A 15834-nucleotide genomic window follows, 5' to 3' on the forward strand; every position below is an offset into this window, starting at 1 on the left:
GTGATTGCCGCACGCCTGCATCAGGTGATGCACGATGTCCGCCGGCGAGCCCCAAAACGGCACCGGGCACTCATAGCAGTAGACGAAGGGCTCCTTGGAGGCATCGACCAGGCCATCCATGAAACGGGAGTGGCTATAGGGGACGTTCCGCCAGTTGAATATATGAGCAAGTTACTATGAGATTTACTACAAAATAAATCATGACGGCTATAACAGAGATTAAACTAATCATGCGGACTAGCATAGTAGATGAACAGATCGAGTCTAGGACACAGACTAGAAACATGAATTCTACCACGATTTCGAGCAGGAAGGACAGAAACACATACGGTGCAACGGGAGCAGCACCATTGGCGTTGAGGTTGTCGCCCATGTCATTGAGGAAGAGGTTGCCGAGGTCGGGGAAGAAGTCGTCGTCGGTGAAGTCGTGGCTGCTAGCAGTCGTGAGAGTGCACTCCCTAAATGTCAACAGCGCCCGCCGAATGGAGCGCAGGAGGGAATGTCTGTAGGGGACGTTGCGGCCGCCGAATGGAGCGTAGGAGTAGCCCACAAAGCAGTAGACGGTGATCCTCCCTAGTCTCTATTCTTATCTCTATCTCTACTACTCTTCTTTGTTTTTTATAATATACTAGTTGTAGTTGTCAAATCGAATAGTACTGCGCCGTCCACTGCACGCTCGGCTGACCACGCCTCCTCGCCTCCATTAAACCCGCATGCAAACCGAGAAACCTACTCCGGCCCACGGGAGGAAATTTGCCGGTTGCCGCAGGTGGGTTATTCTGCAAATTTTCAGCAACTTAGCATGCGACCGTTCGATCTCAGATCCAAGGGCTGCCAGCACCCAGTATCATGGTCGCACCTACCACGACCATCGCGTCCCACGCGCGGTCGCGCCCTTGGAGATTTAACATGGTGCGTTAGGCTATCTGATGTTGGCATGTCATGCATAGTCATCACTTAGTCACTCATACTACAACAAGGTTAGCTATAAGGTTAGTCATCACTTAGGAGAAAATTTTACTACTCCCTCCGTTTACTCCTCGTCCCTACTATATACGTACTTTGGTTAGTACTCCCTCCATTTACTTATACAAGGCCACTATAAAAAATACATTTTGCATCTATACAAGGCCACAAATAGTAATCGAGCATTTCCAGTTTATGGCTCAATTTCTAAATCTCTCCAACCAAGGTAGACGGTGAGTGGTCGAATTAATTTCGTAGTTTTCACAGTACGCTCGTTTTTCTCAAGAAGTTATGCTTACCGAGGCATTAATTAGAACGAATGCATGAATGACCACTAAATTTCCATGAACTTGTACATGCATTGGTTAGTTTCCTCTTGACACTGCTTGCGTCGGGTGATCGAACGCACCTCGAAATCCAACATGTAATGGTACTACTACTAGTATAGTAGAATTGAGACTTATCAAACGGAAAAACGAATGTTTTTTAGATGAGCCCTATAAACCCTAGTGGGTACGTACGCCATAAAAATAGATTTTTCCAAAACTAAGTCGCTCCCTTTCATGAATTCTGTAGTATACTCCTCCTCGACGCTCCCTTTCATGAATTATGTACTTCCTGTCGCCGACATGTGGGACATATAGCAACCGGGTCGACGTGTCAAGCACCAAATAACAGTGCAGAACAGCAGGGGGGATGCACCCCACTCGTACTGGCCCAGTATTAGTAATGAGCAATGAGACGTCAAATCACAATGCAGCACCTTCCCAGACGAACGAAGCAACCATTATTTCACACTTCGGTTCGACATCATCTCAAACCACGTACTAGTATTGCTTCTGCCTCAAGAGGGACACGCGCATCGCCTTGGTACATCATGACACGTGGGACCGCATGACAGGCCATGCTCCCCCGCCGATCGCTCAGTAAAATCACCTCATTTTTACTATACTTCCTCCGGATCGGTTTACTACATGGCATGCATGTCGTTCGAGGTTGAGAATTTAACTGGCTATATATATATATATATATATATGTGTGTGTGTGTGTGTGTGTGTGTGTGTGTGTGTGTGTGTGATGAACAGTATGCTAGCCTTTTAAAAATGTATACTTTTCTACAGTAGTACTCCACTATCGATGGATTGCGCCATGGAGAAAAAATTGAAATTTTAAAAAAAGGTGGTACATATAGAGAGCGCTCGTCGCCAAATTATGCATATAGTACTATTAAAAAAGCTAGTACGTGCTTAATTGGGGTGCAAAATTCTATTAAAGAAATACTAGTACTAGTATGTACATACTAAAGAGTTAAAGTAACGAGAAGAAACATAACATAGTTCTGCTGGGGGCTCAGCACAACACACCCCTCAAATTAAATTAAGCACACATGAAATTAAACTGTGCAAGTAATCCGGTAGACACTGCATTAGAAGTTTAGAACCGCCATGAGCAACGACACTGCCACCTTACTCGGAGTCCTCGTCCACGTCCTCGACTTCGTCCTTGTCCCTCTTCCTCTTGGCCGATACTTCTTTGCTTGAACCGCCAACTTGGCTGTTGCTCTTCATCCAACCCTTGTAGATATTGAAACAAAGGTAGCCATCCATTGGAGCGTAGTGGATGTGGTCTATATCTAGTACATTCCGCTGCCATGCATGACGATGAAACGTGTAATGAGGTTTCTCCAGTTTGCGGTACGAAGGATGAACCATGGCTCCTGCTAGGGTCAGCATTAAGGGCTGACTAGAGGGCACCAGCCTATTATTCTGGAGGTCGAAGGGGTTGGCTACAACGAGGCCTATCCGATGCAGGACTTCTTTGTCATTCTTAGAGTCTACAGTAACGAATTTGACTGTTTTGTCCTCGAGGAAGTTCTTAAAATTCTGGCACTCAAAGTCGGCATGGCATATGTGGTAGACCAAGCAAACATTATGTACGCAAACCTGGATCACGGCGGGCTTCTTCCTCTCTTCGTCCTTTAGATCCTTCTCTCGTCCCACGACTGTGGTGTACTCAACATCTAGCCTAGCGACCCACTCATCATGTGAGTTTTCGAACATGCGTCTGAAGCGAGAAAGGCATCCTTTCACCGTCGCGGGAGTACAGGTGTAGATGACGTTGAACTCATCGCCGGTGATGGTTCTAACCTTGTACTCATCGCCGATCGGGGAGATTTTGGGACGCCATGGATTTGGGAGGAGGGTTAGGATTAGTGGAACTGTTGTAATGTGAATGGACGGGACGACTAGGAGCGAACCACTGTAGTAGTAAAGGACATCCGGGGACAAGTAGGAGCGAACTGCCAGCATGCGAACGGCAGGGTAGTGGCTTTCCATTGTCCCATGATACGGGCTTCCGAGAGCCCTTGGGTCGGAGATCGAACGGTTGCATGGCGTGATTCTAGACCAATGCACTACAAAAAAAATACACTTCCGTGATGATACGTGTTTGTCACAGTAGGTCGCGTTTTTTGTCATGCATGTACATCCATGACAAATTTATGACAGAATCAAGATAGTCATACCTGTGCTGTCGTCGAAGTGTTCCATGACATTACCAAAATTATCATCACGGAAGTGTCCACTTCCATGATGATAAATCGCGCGTCACAAAAGTGCTTTCGTCAAGGGTGACCGACACATGGCATCCACCGTAAGCTATCGGGTCGGATTTTGGATCCGATAACCCGTTAACAGCCACGACCAATGCCGATTTTCCACGTGTAAAATTCTCATTGGCTGACGGATCCACGTGTCAGCTTCGCGTTGGCACAAGTGTCACTCATCCAATGGTCGAGATGGGCCTATGATATGTTGACACATGGACCGGCCCAAAAGTGGCCCACAAAGATTAAATGGGTCGGCCCAACCGAAGGCCCATAAGATTTAGCGGACCATAATGGGCCGGCCCAGCTAAAGGCCCACGAAATTTAGCGGACCATAATGGGCCGGCCCAGCTAAAGGCCCACAAGATTTTGCGGACCACAATGGGCCGGCCCAGCTAAAGGCCCACAAGATTCTATAGACCATAATGGGCCGGCCCAGCTAAAGGCCCAAAATTCTCTGTCAAATCGGCCCGTCAACGGCCTGGTCTAAACTTGTCATCAATGCGGCCCATGGTCACTTTTGGCCCGTTAACAGTCCGCTAAGTAATTGGGCCGAATTACGGCTCGGTGTATTTCCGGCCTGTTAAAGGTCCGACTACATTTGGGCCCATTTATAGGCCATCAAAACTTTCAGCTCATAAACAACCATGAAGGATTTGGGTCATATTCGGCCATGTCTGTCATTCGGCCTGTTAGAGGCCCACTATAGATTTGGGCCACTTTCGGCATGTTGCCATTTTCGGCCTATTAACACCGGACGTAAACCATGGGCCATATGTGGCCCAACGTCATATCGGGCCCATTAACGGCCCATATAAAATGACGATAATCTAGCCCGACCGAAGTTCCAGCCTGTTAAAGGCCCATGTATTAGGTCGGCGCATTTACGACCCGTCCGAATTTCAGCCTATCAAATATCTGCATCGTAAATGGGCCACCATTTTGGCCTGCTAAGTCCAGTGGGTTATTTGGCACAATCAGGGCCCAATCTCACTTTCGGTCTATTAAAGGCCCATGTTTTTTATGGGCTCAAGATATTTACACCTGTAAACGGCCTATTTTTTCTAAGGGCCCAAATTATGTTTAGGCCTGTTAAAGGCCCACTATGGGCACAGGCCTACTAGAAAAATTTGAAAGCTTATGCTAATTTAAGCCCAGATATTTTTAGTGGGCTACATGCCAATTTCGGCCCGTAATCGTTTTTAGCCCAATTGGAATGGGCCCGACAAATGTTGGCATGTTGGGCTCCTACGAAGCTTTCGTCTGAATACATTACTAAGATAAACCTACACTATACAAAAATAGCGTCATAATTACTGTAGCCTATGGCAGCATCATAAATGTTGTATCATAACAAAATAAATTCCAATCATATAACAAAAGGCATGTTGGCATAAAGTTTACAGTCCTTCCAGATGAAAGCCCCATCAGATGTGTAGAAGCACAGATCATTTGACCTGAGTGCTAATGTTTCAGGCTGTAGAATCTGATGGAGCAGCACGATCTCCACCTTTTTTCCGCCATTGCTCTTCAACAACGAAGTGAATGTCTGATAGTCTGGTTTCAAAACCATTCATATCTTGACGGCATTTCTCAACCACTATTCTTGTTTCCGAAACAACGTCCATTAGGGATTGGACTTGTGTCTGGAGCACAGATATATCACTCTGTCTAGCAGGAAGATTTTGTTCAGTAGGCGATTTGGACAAGGTTACCTTGACAACCAACCTAGAATTACACAGGAAGGTGCTTTTTGCACTGTTAGTGGAGACATACTGACGCACTGCAGCAAGAGGTGACATTGTGCCTGTAGTAGCCTCGTCACCTTCAGGTGGTTGTGGCTGTTCAATCATTTGTTCCATAGCTTCCTGAAAGTTTGAACTTGTAGATTAGTGTACCAGTGAGTTACTAATGAGACAAAAACAAACAAAGTAGGTTAAATGTTTATACATAACTTATTTTGGTGAACTACTGTAGTACATTAGCATGTATTGTAGTGCCAACTACATGATAAAATCACTTTCGGAACATATGTCCATGTAGCATGCCTACTGTATTGTCTATTTCCTCACATTCATTGACATCTAAGGTAAAGAGACATGGTTTAAAGTAGGATGAACATAGTATGACATCATTCATATCATGGTCAAACAGATATAAAACAAACATGCTATTTTATCATTGTGTGCGCACGTGAACATAACAACTAGATTACAGATCAAGACCAAAGAATATCCTTCATCTCTTTTAAACCATCTAAAGTGAAATGATGCGTTAAGACAACTGTGTATAAAAGTGAACAGAGTAACTGACATTGATTGCAAACCAAGTAGTTAAATGAACACATCACAGTACCAATCAGTTCAAGGCGGGAGGAGTAAGGACTTACAATAGCGGCTTGAACTGGTGTGCTCATGCCCTTCATCTTGCTGGTGTGGCAATCCTTGAAGATTTGCACTGCATTCGGTTCAGGTTCTTTTTGGTCCGCACGGGCTTTCCGCTGTATTTGGAACAAGTCAATATAGATACGATAATATGGCACAAAAAGATGAAGTAGCAGCTATTTACAAGAGCCTCGCAGTGTGCAATATAGCTACGAGATCCTGTTGTCTGTTGGAATTTCACTTTAGAACGGTTGGTTTTGTTCTTCAAACATTTAGCCTAGAAGAAGATACACTTGTAAGGCACATACATAAATACAAGTTCAATATGTGGTCTGATCAAATACATATAGCCTACCTGATACTTTGGATTATACCAGTGTTTAACGAGGGTTGTCCAGTCTTCATCTGTAATATATTCCACTGGAGATGTTTGGGCGATTTCATTGTTAGCCTTGCCATCAAAGTGAGATTTTCTAAGGTGATACCGATACTGTCGCAGAGCAGACTGAAAAACATGAGTGCATGCTTGTTTAGTTGCATCATCTTTCGGATCCAACTTGAACCTCATCTGTTGAAAAAAGAATGTGAGTCTTATTAGGAGGAAGCTAGAAATTATGGGACAGAGCAAGACAGTATTACTAATTGCGATGAATAACATTACTTATGGATAAATGGTCAAGGAAGGTGTTAAACTGGGTATTGTCTTTCTCATTCTTGTACTGGATCCACGTTGGGAGGATACGCGCATGACACCTAACGGCAACGGCTGCCTCTGATACTAACTTGGCTGACTGTAGCATCACGTGGCCTTTTTAAACCTGCCTCAAAATGGATCTCCATTCTTCCTCGTTTAGATTTTGTTAATCTGTCAAGCATTATCCCTGATGTCTGTTTCCGCTTGCGCCGTGGTGCTAGTTCAACAACGAATATGGAAAGTGTTAGTGTACATCAAACTGTGAGAGTACATATAAAGGAGCATGCAACTGCAACTTGACTCGGTCAGGTATCATCTTGGTGTTGATGCTCATGAGGTTCATCTGATCTTGCCAAGTCCTGTTGTGTCAGCAGTGCTTCGGAAGTAGTGTTAGGTGTGAAGGCAGCTTGGGAACTGGCCAGTTCCGGAGCAAACAAATGAGTAACTGGTTGAGATGCTGGTACAGTTGAAGCGGATGCTGCATCTGGTGGAGCAGGTGATACTGTGTTTGTAGATTTAGCCGGTGGACTTGGACCTTCTACTGCACTATAAGTACCAGCAGAATCTCGACGGCACAGCCTTTTCCGTTTCACCCTACGAGTAACAGCACTCCCTACTATATTATTTTCCTTGCTCTTTTTTGACTTTGCCATGTCAGGTTGTACCCACAACACAAAAGAATAAAATCACTCTTCAGAACTCATTGATGCATGATACAAACAAGCAATACTTTGATGTAAGACAACCGTATGAGGATGGAATATGTAAGAAAAACAGGACGGCATGACATATTCACAGCTACGATGTGCAAACTAAGCACAAGGATTTTCAAGAAAATATAAGTAATGCAAGCTAGACACCATATGAAAGATGCAACCAATATTACTCTGCCAAGTTAAAAGTGTCTTGTCATAAGTGGCAATTCGAAAAATTAGAAGCAATACAACATAGAAATCAGTGCAAGATGCAACCACTATCAAACTGCCATGTTAAAAGCGTCCAATCATGAGTTACTGATGCGGGATACACAACAGCAGTACTTTGATGTAATAACATGGTATGATAGATAGATGTAGTGTATTCTAGACACAGAAAGCCATGTCATATGCACATGTATAACATATAAACTCAGCAGGTGCAATTTAATCAAAATAGAAGAAATATAGGCTAGACAACATATGCAACATGAAACCAATTATCACACTGTCAACTTAGAGCAAGCACCTGCGATGGTGGAGTGCAGGAGATGAACTCATCATGTAGACTTGGGACTTCAACTTCATTAGCAGTAGCAGTGGCAAATCTAGAGAGTCTTTGTTTGCGTCGGTGCGGAGTACCACCAACATCCCCTAACTTACTCTTTTCCTTCCTATTTTCTGATATTGCCTTATGAAGTCAAAACCACAAAAAGATGAATAAACTGAGCTCTGTATAACTGGTTGATGCATGATACAAACGAACACTACTTTGATGTAAGGCAAGCGCAGGAGGATGGAATATATACAAAAAAAGACAGTGTTTCATATTCACACGTACGATAGGAGGATGGAATATGTATGAAAAAACAGTAAGCGGAAGGCATTTCAACAAAATTAGAAGAAATGAAAGCTAGGCACCATATGAACATGCAACCAATATCACTCTATCAGGTAAAAAGTGTCTCGTCGTAAGTGCCATTTCAAGAAATTAGAAGCAGTACAAGCTAGAAGACAATGCAAGATGCAACCTACATCACAGTCCCAAGTTAAATGTGTCTTATGGGTAAGTGATCGTTGCAGGTATAAGTTGTAAGATACGCAGATGCAATTCAACATAATTAGAAGCAATACAAACTAGACATCATACGGAAAACGCAACCACGTATAACAGTTCCAAGTAAGAGCAAGCACCTATGATGGTGGAGCAGGGGAGATGTGCTCATCGTGTACACGTATGTTCTAGAAACAGGAACACGTGTCATATTCACAGGCATTATGTGTAAAGTAAGCAGATGAAATTCAAGTTAGAAGCAATACAAGCTAGACATCATACGCAACATGCAACCACATATAATAGTGTCAAGTTAGAGCAAGCACCTGCGATGGTGGAGTAGGGGAGATGTGCTCATCATCTACACAACTACGTTGACTGTCCAGCCTTGTGTTGTATTGCGAATCTTGTTGGGAGGATGGCGGAGTAGAATCTGTAGATACCCCATGTTTGAGTTGCTCCGAAGCACCACCATCATCCACTGCCGGACTAATTTCTTTCAGCTGTAATGATTTTGCATTGTGAAGTCAAACCGACAAGAAAAAGGAATAAAATTCGCTCTTCAGAACTCATTCATGCATGATACTGACGAACACTACTCGGATGAAAGGCAAACACATGATGCGAGGATGGAATATGTATGAAAAACAGGATGGTATGACATATTCACACCAATGATGTGGTAACTAAGCAGAAGGCATTTCAACAAATTAGAAGCACTGCAAGCTAGACACCATATGAAAGATCCAACCAATATCACTCTGCCAAGTTCAAACTGTATGGCGTTTCAACAAATTTGAAGCAGTATATGCTAGAAATCATATGCAAGACACAACCAATATCACAGTGGCGACTTAAAGGTGCCTTATCATAAGTGACTGATGCGGGATATGCAAGAATAGTTGTCTGATGTAGAAACAAGAACACATGTCATATCCACAGGCATTATGTGTAAAGTAAGCAGATGCAATTCAACAAAGTTAGAAGCAATACAAGCTAGACATCATACACAATATGCAACCACATATAATAGTGCCAAGTTAGAGCAAGCACCTATGATGGTGGAGTAGGGGAGATGTGCTCATCATCTACACAGCTACGTTGACTGTCTAGCCTTGCGTTGTCTTGCGAATCTTGTTGGGAGGATGGCGGGGTAGAATCTGTAGAGAACCTCCATTTCAGTTGCTCGGAAGGACCACCATCATCCAATGCCTTGCCAATTTCCTTCAGCTTTATTGATTTTGCATTGTGAGGTCATACCGACAAGAAAAAGGAATATCATTCGCTCTTCAGAACTCATTCATGCATGATACTGACGAACACTACTCTGATGAAAGGCAAAGTCATGATACGAGGATGGAATATGTACGAAAAAATGGATGGCTTGACATATTCACACCTATGATGTGGTAACTAAGCAGAAGGCACTTCAACAAATTAGAAACACTGCAAGACACCATATGGAAGGTGCAATCAATATCACTCTGCCAAGTTAAAACAGTCTCGTCATAGGTGGCGTTCATCAAACTAGAAGCAATACATCCTAGAAATCATATTCAAGATGCAAACCAATATCACACTGCCAACTTAAAGGTGTCCCATCATAAGTGACTGATGCAGGATACAGAAGAAGAGTAGTTTCATGTAAGAACATGGTGTGATAGACAGATATAGTATGTACCAAAAACAGGAAAGCGTGTCATATTCACATGTATCATGTGTAAGCTAAGAAGATGCAGTTTACACTAATTAGGAGCAATATGAGCTAGACACCATATGCAACATGCAACCAGATATCACACTGCCAAGTTAGAGCAAGCACCTTGGATGGTGGAGTAGGGGAGCGGAGACTTGGACCATGTAATGCACTATCAGTACAAGGAGAATCGATACAGATGCTCCGTTTACGTTGCTGCAGAGGACCACCATCATCGCCTTCCTTACTCTTTTCCTTCCTCTTTCTTGATTTTGCCTTGTCAAGTCAAACCCACAAGAAAAAGGAATAAAATTTGCTCTTCAGAACTCATTGATGCATGATACTGACGAACACTACTTTCATGTAAGGCAGCCGCATGATAGGAGGATGGAATATGTATGAAAAACAGGACGGCGTGACATATTGACATGTATGATGTATAAAGTGTAAACTAAGCACAAGGTGCTTGAACTTGTTAGAATCGATGCAAGCTAGAAACCATATGAAAGATGAAACCAATATCACTTTGCCAAATTAAAAGGGTGCCCTAACAAATGTATTTGACCAAATTAGAAGCAATACATGGCAACAGGCTAGAAATAATATGCAATATGCAACAAATAAAGATGACTCATCGTAAGTGATTGATGCAGGATACAGAAGAGAGGTAGTTTCATGTAAGAACAAGGTTAACACATAGATGTAGTGTGTACCAAAAATAGGAAGGCATGTCATATTCACAGGTATAGTGTGTAAACTAAGCAGATGCAATTTACCCTAATTAGAAGCATTACAAGCTAGACCCGTATGCAACATGCAACTACATATCACACTGCGAAGTTGGAGCAAGAACCTGTGATGGTGGTGTAGGGGAAGTGTTGTCTTCAGGTACAGAGCAACATTCAATATCTTCATTTAGGCTTGTTGTTTCTTGAGAATCATGTGGAGAGGATGAAATTGCATTCTTTATAAGAGTATTGCGTCTCATATTAACCCATGCGCGTGACTGTCTCATCATAAGCGATAGACGCAGGATACACAAGAACAGTAGTTTGATGTAAGAACATGGTGTGATAGGCAGATGTAGTATGTACCAAAAACAGGAAGGCGTGTCATATTCACATGTATAATGTGTAAGCTAAGGAGATGCAATTTAACAAATTAGGAGCATTGATGAGGGATACACAAGAGAAGTAGTTTGATGTAAGAACATGGTTAATAGAAAGATGTAGTATGTACCAAAAACAGGAAGGCATGTCATATTCACAGGTATAATGTGTTAACTAAGCAGATGCAATTTACCCTAATTAGAAGCATTACAAGGTAGACACCATATGCAACAAGCAACCACATATCACACTGCCAAGTAAGAGCAAGCACCTATGATGGTGGTGTGGGGGAATTGCGGTGATCAACTAGAGAGCTACGTTGACTATCTTCATTTAGCCTTGCTGTTTCTTGAGAATCATGTGGGGAGGATGACATTGCACTCTTTAAACAAGTAGGGCGTCTCACAGTAACCCACCCGGGTGACTGTCTCATCATAAGTGATTGACGAGGGATACAAAAGAGCATTAGTTTGATGTACGAACATGGTTAATAGGCATATGTAGTATGTATCAAAAACACGAAGGCATGTCATTATCAAAGGTATAATGTGTAAAGTAAGCAGATGCAATTTAACCAAATTGGAAGCAATACAAGCTAGACACCATATGCAACATGCAACCACACTTGACAACGCGAAGTTAAAGCAAGAACCTGGGATGGTTGTGTGTGGTAATTGAGATCATCAACTGCAGAGCTACGTTTACTGTCTCCAACTGCTGACACTGCACCCATTAGAGCGCTGAAACGCTTACTTCTTATCTTCGAATTACACTGGAGCGACTTCTGTCTTTTCTTTTCTGCATTCATCAACACTGCGTCAGAGTCTGAAATACCCATGCATAAAAAAACAATAGTGTGAGTATGGGTGAAGTGTGTGCACAATTAGTACAGTGTAAAGGTAGCAGATAGCAGGTCGGTGAGAAATAAATGACGGGAGACATATGATAGCTCTACAATATGCATGGCACACTCAATTACTACAGGATTCTATGAAAATAAAAGTCGACTGAAAGCAAATAGGTCAGTCCATTTTTTCTGCACCGTTCGATGTACAAAGAACGGGCAGATCGCCTTCATCTACCTCTAGCCAGTCAGTGTTGACGATCTTCCTCGAAACGCCAGCGACCACCGGCCCAGTATTCCTCCCCTGCTTGCGCCCTCCCCTCGACCTCACCGCACCGGCGTGCTTGGCACCGCCCCCCGGGCCATCCATTCAAGCCCCGCTGACCTCCAGATCAGGTGCAAGCAGCTCCTGCACCCCACACCCCTATGATAGACACCGATGTGCCGCTTCCCCGGGGAACAGGCAGACTAGGTGCTCCGCGCGCCTAAGCGGGTGCTGCTTCTTTTAATTGCGGTTCAACTGACCCTGAATTGAAATCCAGGCGGGCTACTGACCTCTAGCAAAGGTGAAATAGTAAAAGGGAGGAAACCTTATGCATTTAGTATCACGAAGAAGATGCAGTAAGAAGTGCTCAACTAGCTTCTTTCGTGGGATGAATACAGTGTGAGCGGAGACGTAAGATTTGCACGAATAAGGGAAGAGGAGTACCTCTTTCTGTTGGCAGTGTCGTGTCCTCCTTCTGTTTTTCTGACGATCTTGTTGTTCGCCGGAAACCAGAAGTTGTGGAGGACGATGCAGCCTTGGACGAACCCATGGCCAAGTTGTTGAGTGTGGTGCGGTGGCCGTCTGTCGGCGGCGGGGAAGCAGATCCGAGGTGGCGAACGAAAGCGTAGCGGGAACAGCTCCGGGGCGGTGGACGGTTGCGACAGTGGAGCCGTAATAGTGAGGCGCAGGACGGCGTGGTCGGAGTGGTTCTGGTACGGCGCACGTCGGCGTCGGTGTTGTGGAGGCAGCTTTGCCTCGGCTTCAGCTGCTAAGTCCTTGAGGGCGTTGCGGTTGCGGTTGCATTGGACGACGATGTTGGGGTACCGGCTCCGGTGTGATGGAGGAGGGCGGCGGTGGATTGGCCGCTATGGGGTGGAGGACGGAGGAGGCTGGGGTTTCGCGGCTGGTGGAGAGGGCGTTTTCGCGCCCACGGAGTATGAATGGGGAAACGGAGGGAGGCGGGAACAATGTTTCGGTTTGAGACGCGCTTGTTTGAAATTTGGGGAAAGTTACAAACTTTGCCCCCATCTAAAATTTAGGACATATTGCGGGTTGGGGGTAGGACAGTCATGTCAGGTGTCCCAAATGTGGGCGGGATAGATTTCGGCCGAGCGCATGGGTGTTTAGGCACCCACGGCGTATGAATGCTTCTCGAAGGCGGTTGAGACTAGCGTCTTGGTGAAGTTACAAACCTACCCCGGTTTAGACCTTTGGAGATCGGGCCGATAGGCTACATGGGCCAGAGTCAGGACAGTAATTTCCTACCACCAAAACATTAGTCTCGCGCGCTTTCAAGTGACCAGAGGCCTATTTGGCGCTTTGTTCAATATTTGGGAGCAGAAGCATTAACATTTTCGGTTCTCTTGAATTGAACTTTCAGGATTTGTCAAACTTCACAAATCTTTACTCTTGAAAATCCTAAAGCTACGATTATTTTGGAATGGAGGGGGTACATTTTAATATACATTGTACACGAGTATATATTAAAAAATATGCAACTTACCTTAGTTCATGCATGGTTCCGGGTATAATCTCCTTGGTTGCAAAAAAAAAAGTTAGATATGCGTATGAATATATATACCATGTTCAAACTCACAACAAAGATTGATGCCCACTTTTACATCTGATTTACAAATGCCATTATCTCAGGTTCAAATAGATGAATGCACTTCCTATGGATTCGAATCTTTGAAACCCCCTTTATGTTGAATTCGACATGTATTTTATTTCGTAGATAGCAATTTGGAATGTATCCATGCAAGTGACAAATGTATAAAGTGCTTCACACTAACAACATGGAGTGCACTAACTAATGTTTATATATGAATTGCAAAAGCATCCATTGCTTGTATTTCAAACCGCTCTCACTCTATGGATCGATAATATGAAATAAACACATGCACATGCTAGAATTCAATAGAGTATGGGTGTCTGATAGACCGATTTTCATCCATACGCAATTTTGCAAAATTCATGATCTCATCCAAAAATAATAATGCCATTTATATTTTAATTTAATGCGTAGAACCGCCTTTTACACGTAGATGCACTATGCCTCGCCCCGTTCTCACAAACGCGTTATATATCTCTCTATCTAACACATAAGTGCACATACTTTATATGCATCGGCATTTCTCTTTCACACATGCTCACAATCTCGCTCAGGGTGTCGGGGTGTCTCACGCACATGCTCTCTCTGTTTCTCTATCTCTCTTTCTGACTACTATGTACCACTCTTTTCACTAATCTCAGTTGGAAAACACTATTTCTCTCACATGCATATATACACATGCACGGTCTCTACTAGCCCTCTATACGCACATATATGTGACTACGTGTCTCCCGCACGCACATTATCTTTAGGCCTCTCTCGCACACATTCCCCCCCCCCAACACACCTCTCTAATAGTAGTTGGCAGATATAATTTCATCATATCATTCGGTAGGATATCCCTGGCTGTTAGGCTGGATGGTAATACGAGGCAAAGTTTTACCCTAGTTCGGATCGAACCCTTGCAGTTGAAGAAAGAGCCTACTCCTGGTACTGTATATTAGTGTTAGGGGTGTGTACAAAGTACACGTGAATACCAGGCATTGTGCGTGTGTGTATACTATCGACGAACTAGCCCCCAAGCTTGTATAACATACTAAGGGCCTAGGGTTACAAATCATATATAGTCGGCTTATCACCAGTGGGGATAGAGTCCTCCGCGACTCTGGTAGCTTCGTGTTGTATGCCGATTCCTCCACATGGGTCTCCGTATAACACGTCTCGGTCCAACCTATATGTGGCGCAGGATGGAACCGACCCATGAGTCTTCATGTTGACCCACCACAACTAGAAATGATGTGCCCACCACACCACACACGCAATCGGCCACTAAGAAAATAAGCATATACAATAGTACAATGGTATCTAGCTCACGATACGTCTCCATATTTTGTTGATGACACTGACGGACTTTGCATTTGATGCGTGCTCCGTATTTTGTTGACGACACTTATGGTCATTATATTTGAAGCGAAAGCACGATATGGTCATTGGACTTCAGAATAAGCTCATCACGGTCACCACATACATTTTGTCATGCTAACCAACATGTGGTTGGATGGTTAGAGGAGAGTGGTTTCTCGAGCCCACCAAGGTTAAAGTCCAGGTGCTCGCATTTATCTTGTGTTAATTTCAGTATTTTCTGGCGATGTGCGTTCAGTGGGAGGAGACGTTCCACTCGACTACGAGGCACCTATGGTGACTTCATAAAATCTCAAGATCATATATGCTGGCCCACTCTCTCGAAGGTGCTCATAGGGGTAGGGTTCGCGTGTGTGCGCTTATAGCGGTGAGTGCTTGCGCGTATATATGAGCCCTTGCGTCTGTACTGTGTTAAACAAATACATGTCACTGGCTCACCCGTACAACTCCGTATTTTGTTGATGACACAATCAATTGACCAGTCAAACGGCACAACTAGTGTTGCACCATCGGGGCACGTAACCGTGGAGCCCACCTGTCAGCCCGTA

The sequence above is a fragment of the Triticum aestivum genome, chromosome 4B, assembly GCF_018294505.1.
Source record: "Triticum aestivum cultivar Chinese Spring chromosome 4B, IWGSC CS RefSeq v2.1, whole genome shotgun sequence".
In the NCBI taxonomy this organism is placed as follows: Eukaryota; Viridiplantae; Streptophyta; class Magnoliopsida; order Poales; family Poaceae; genus Triticum; species Triticum aestivum.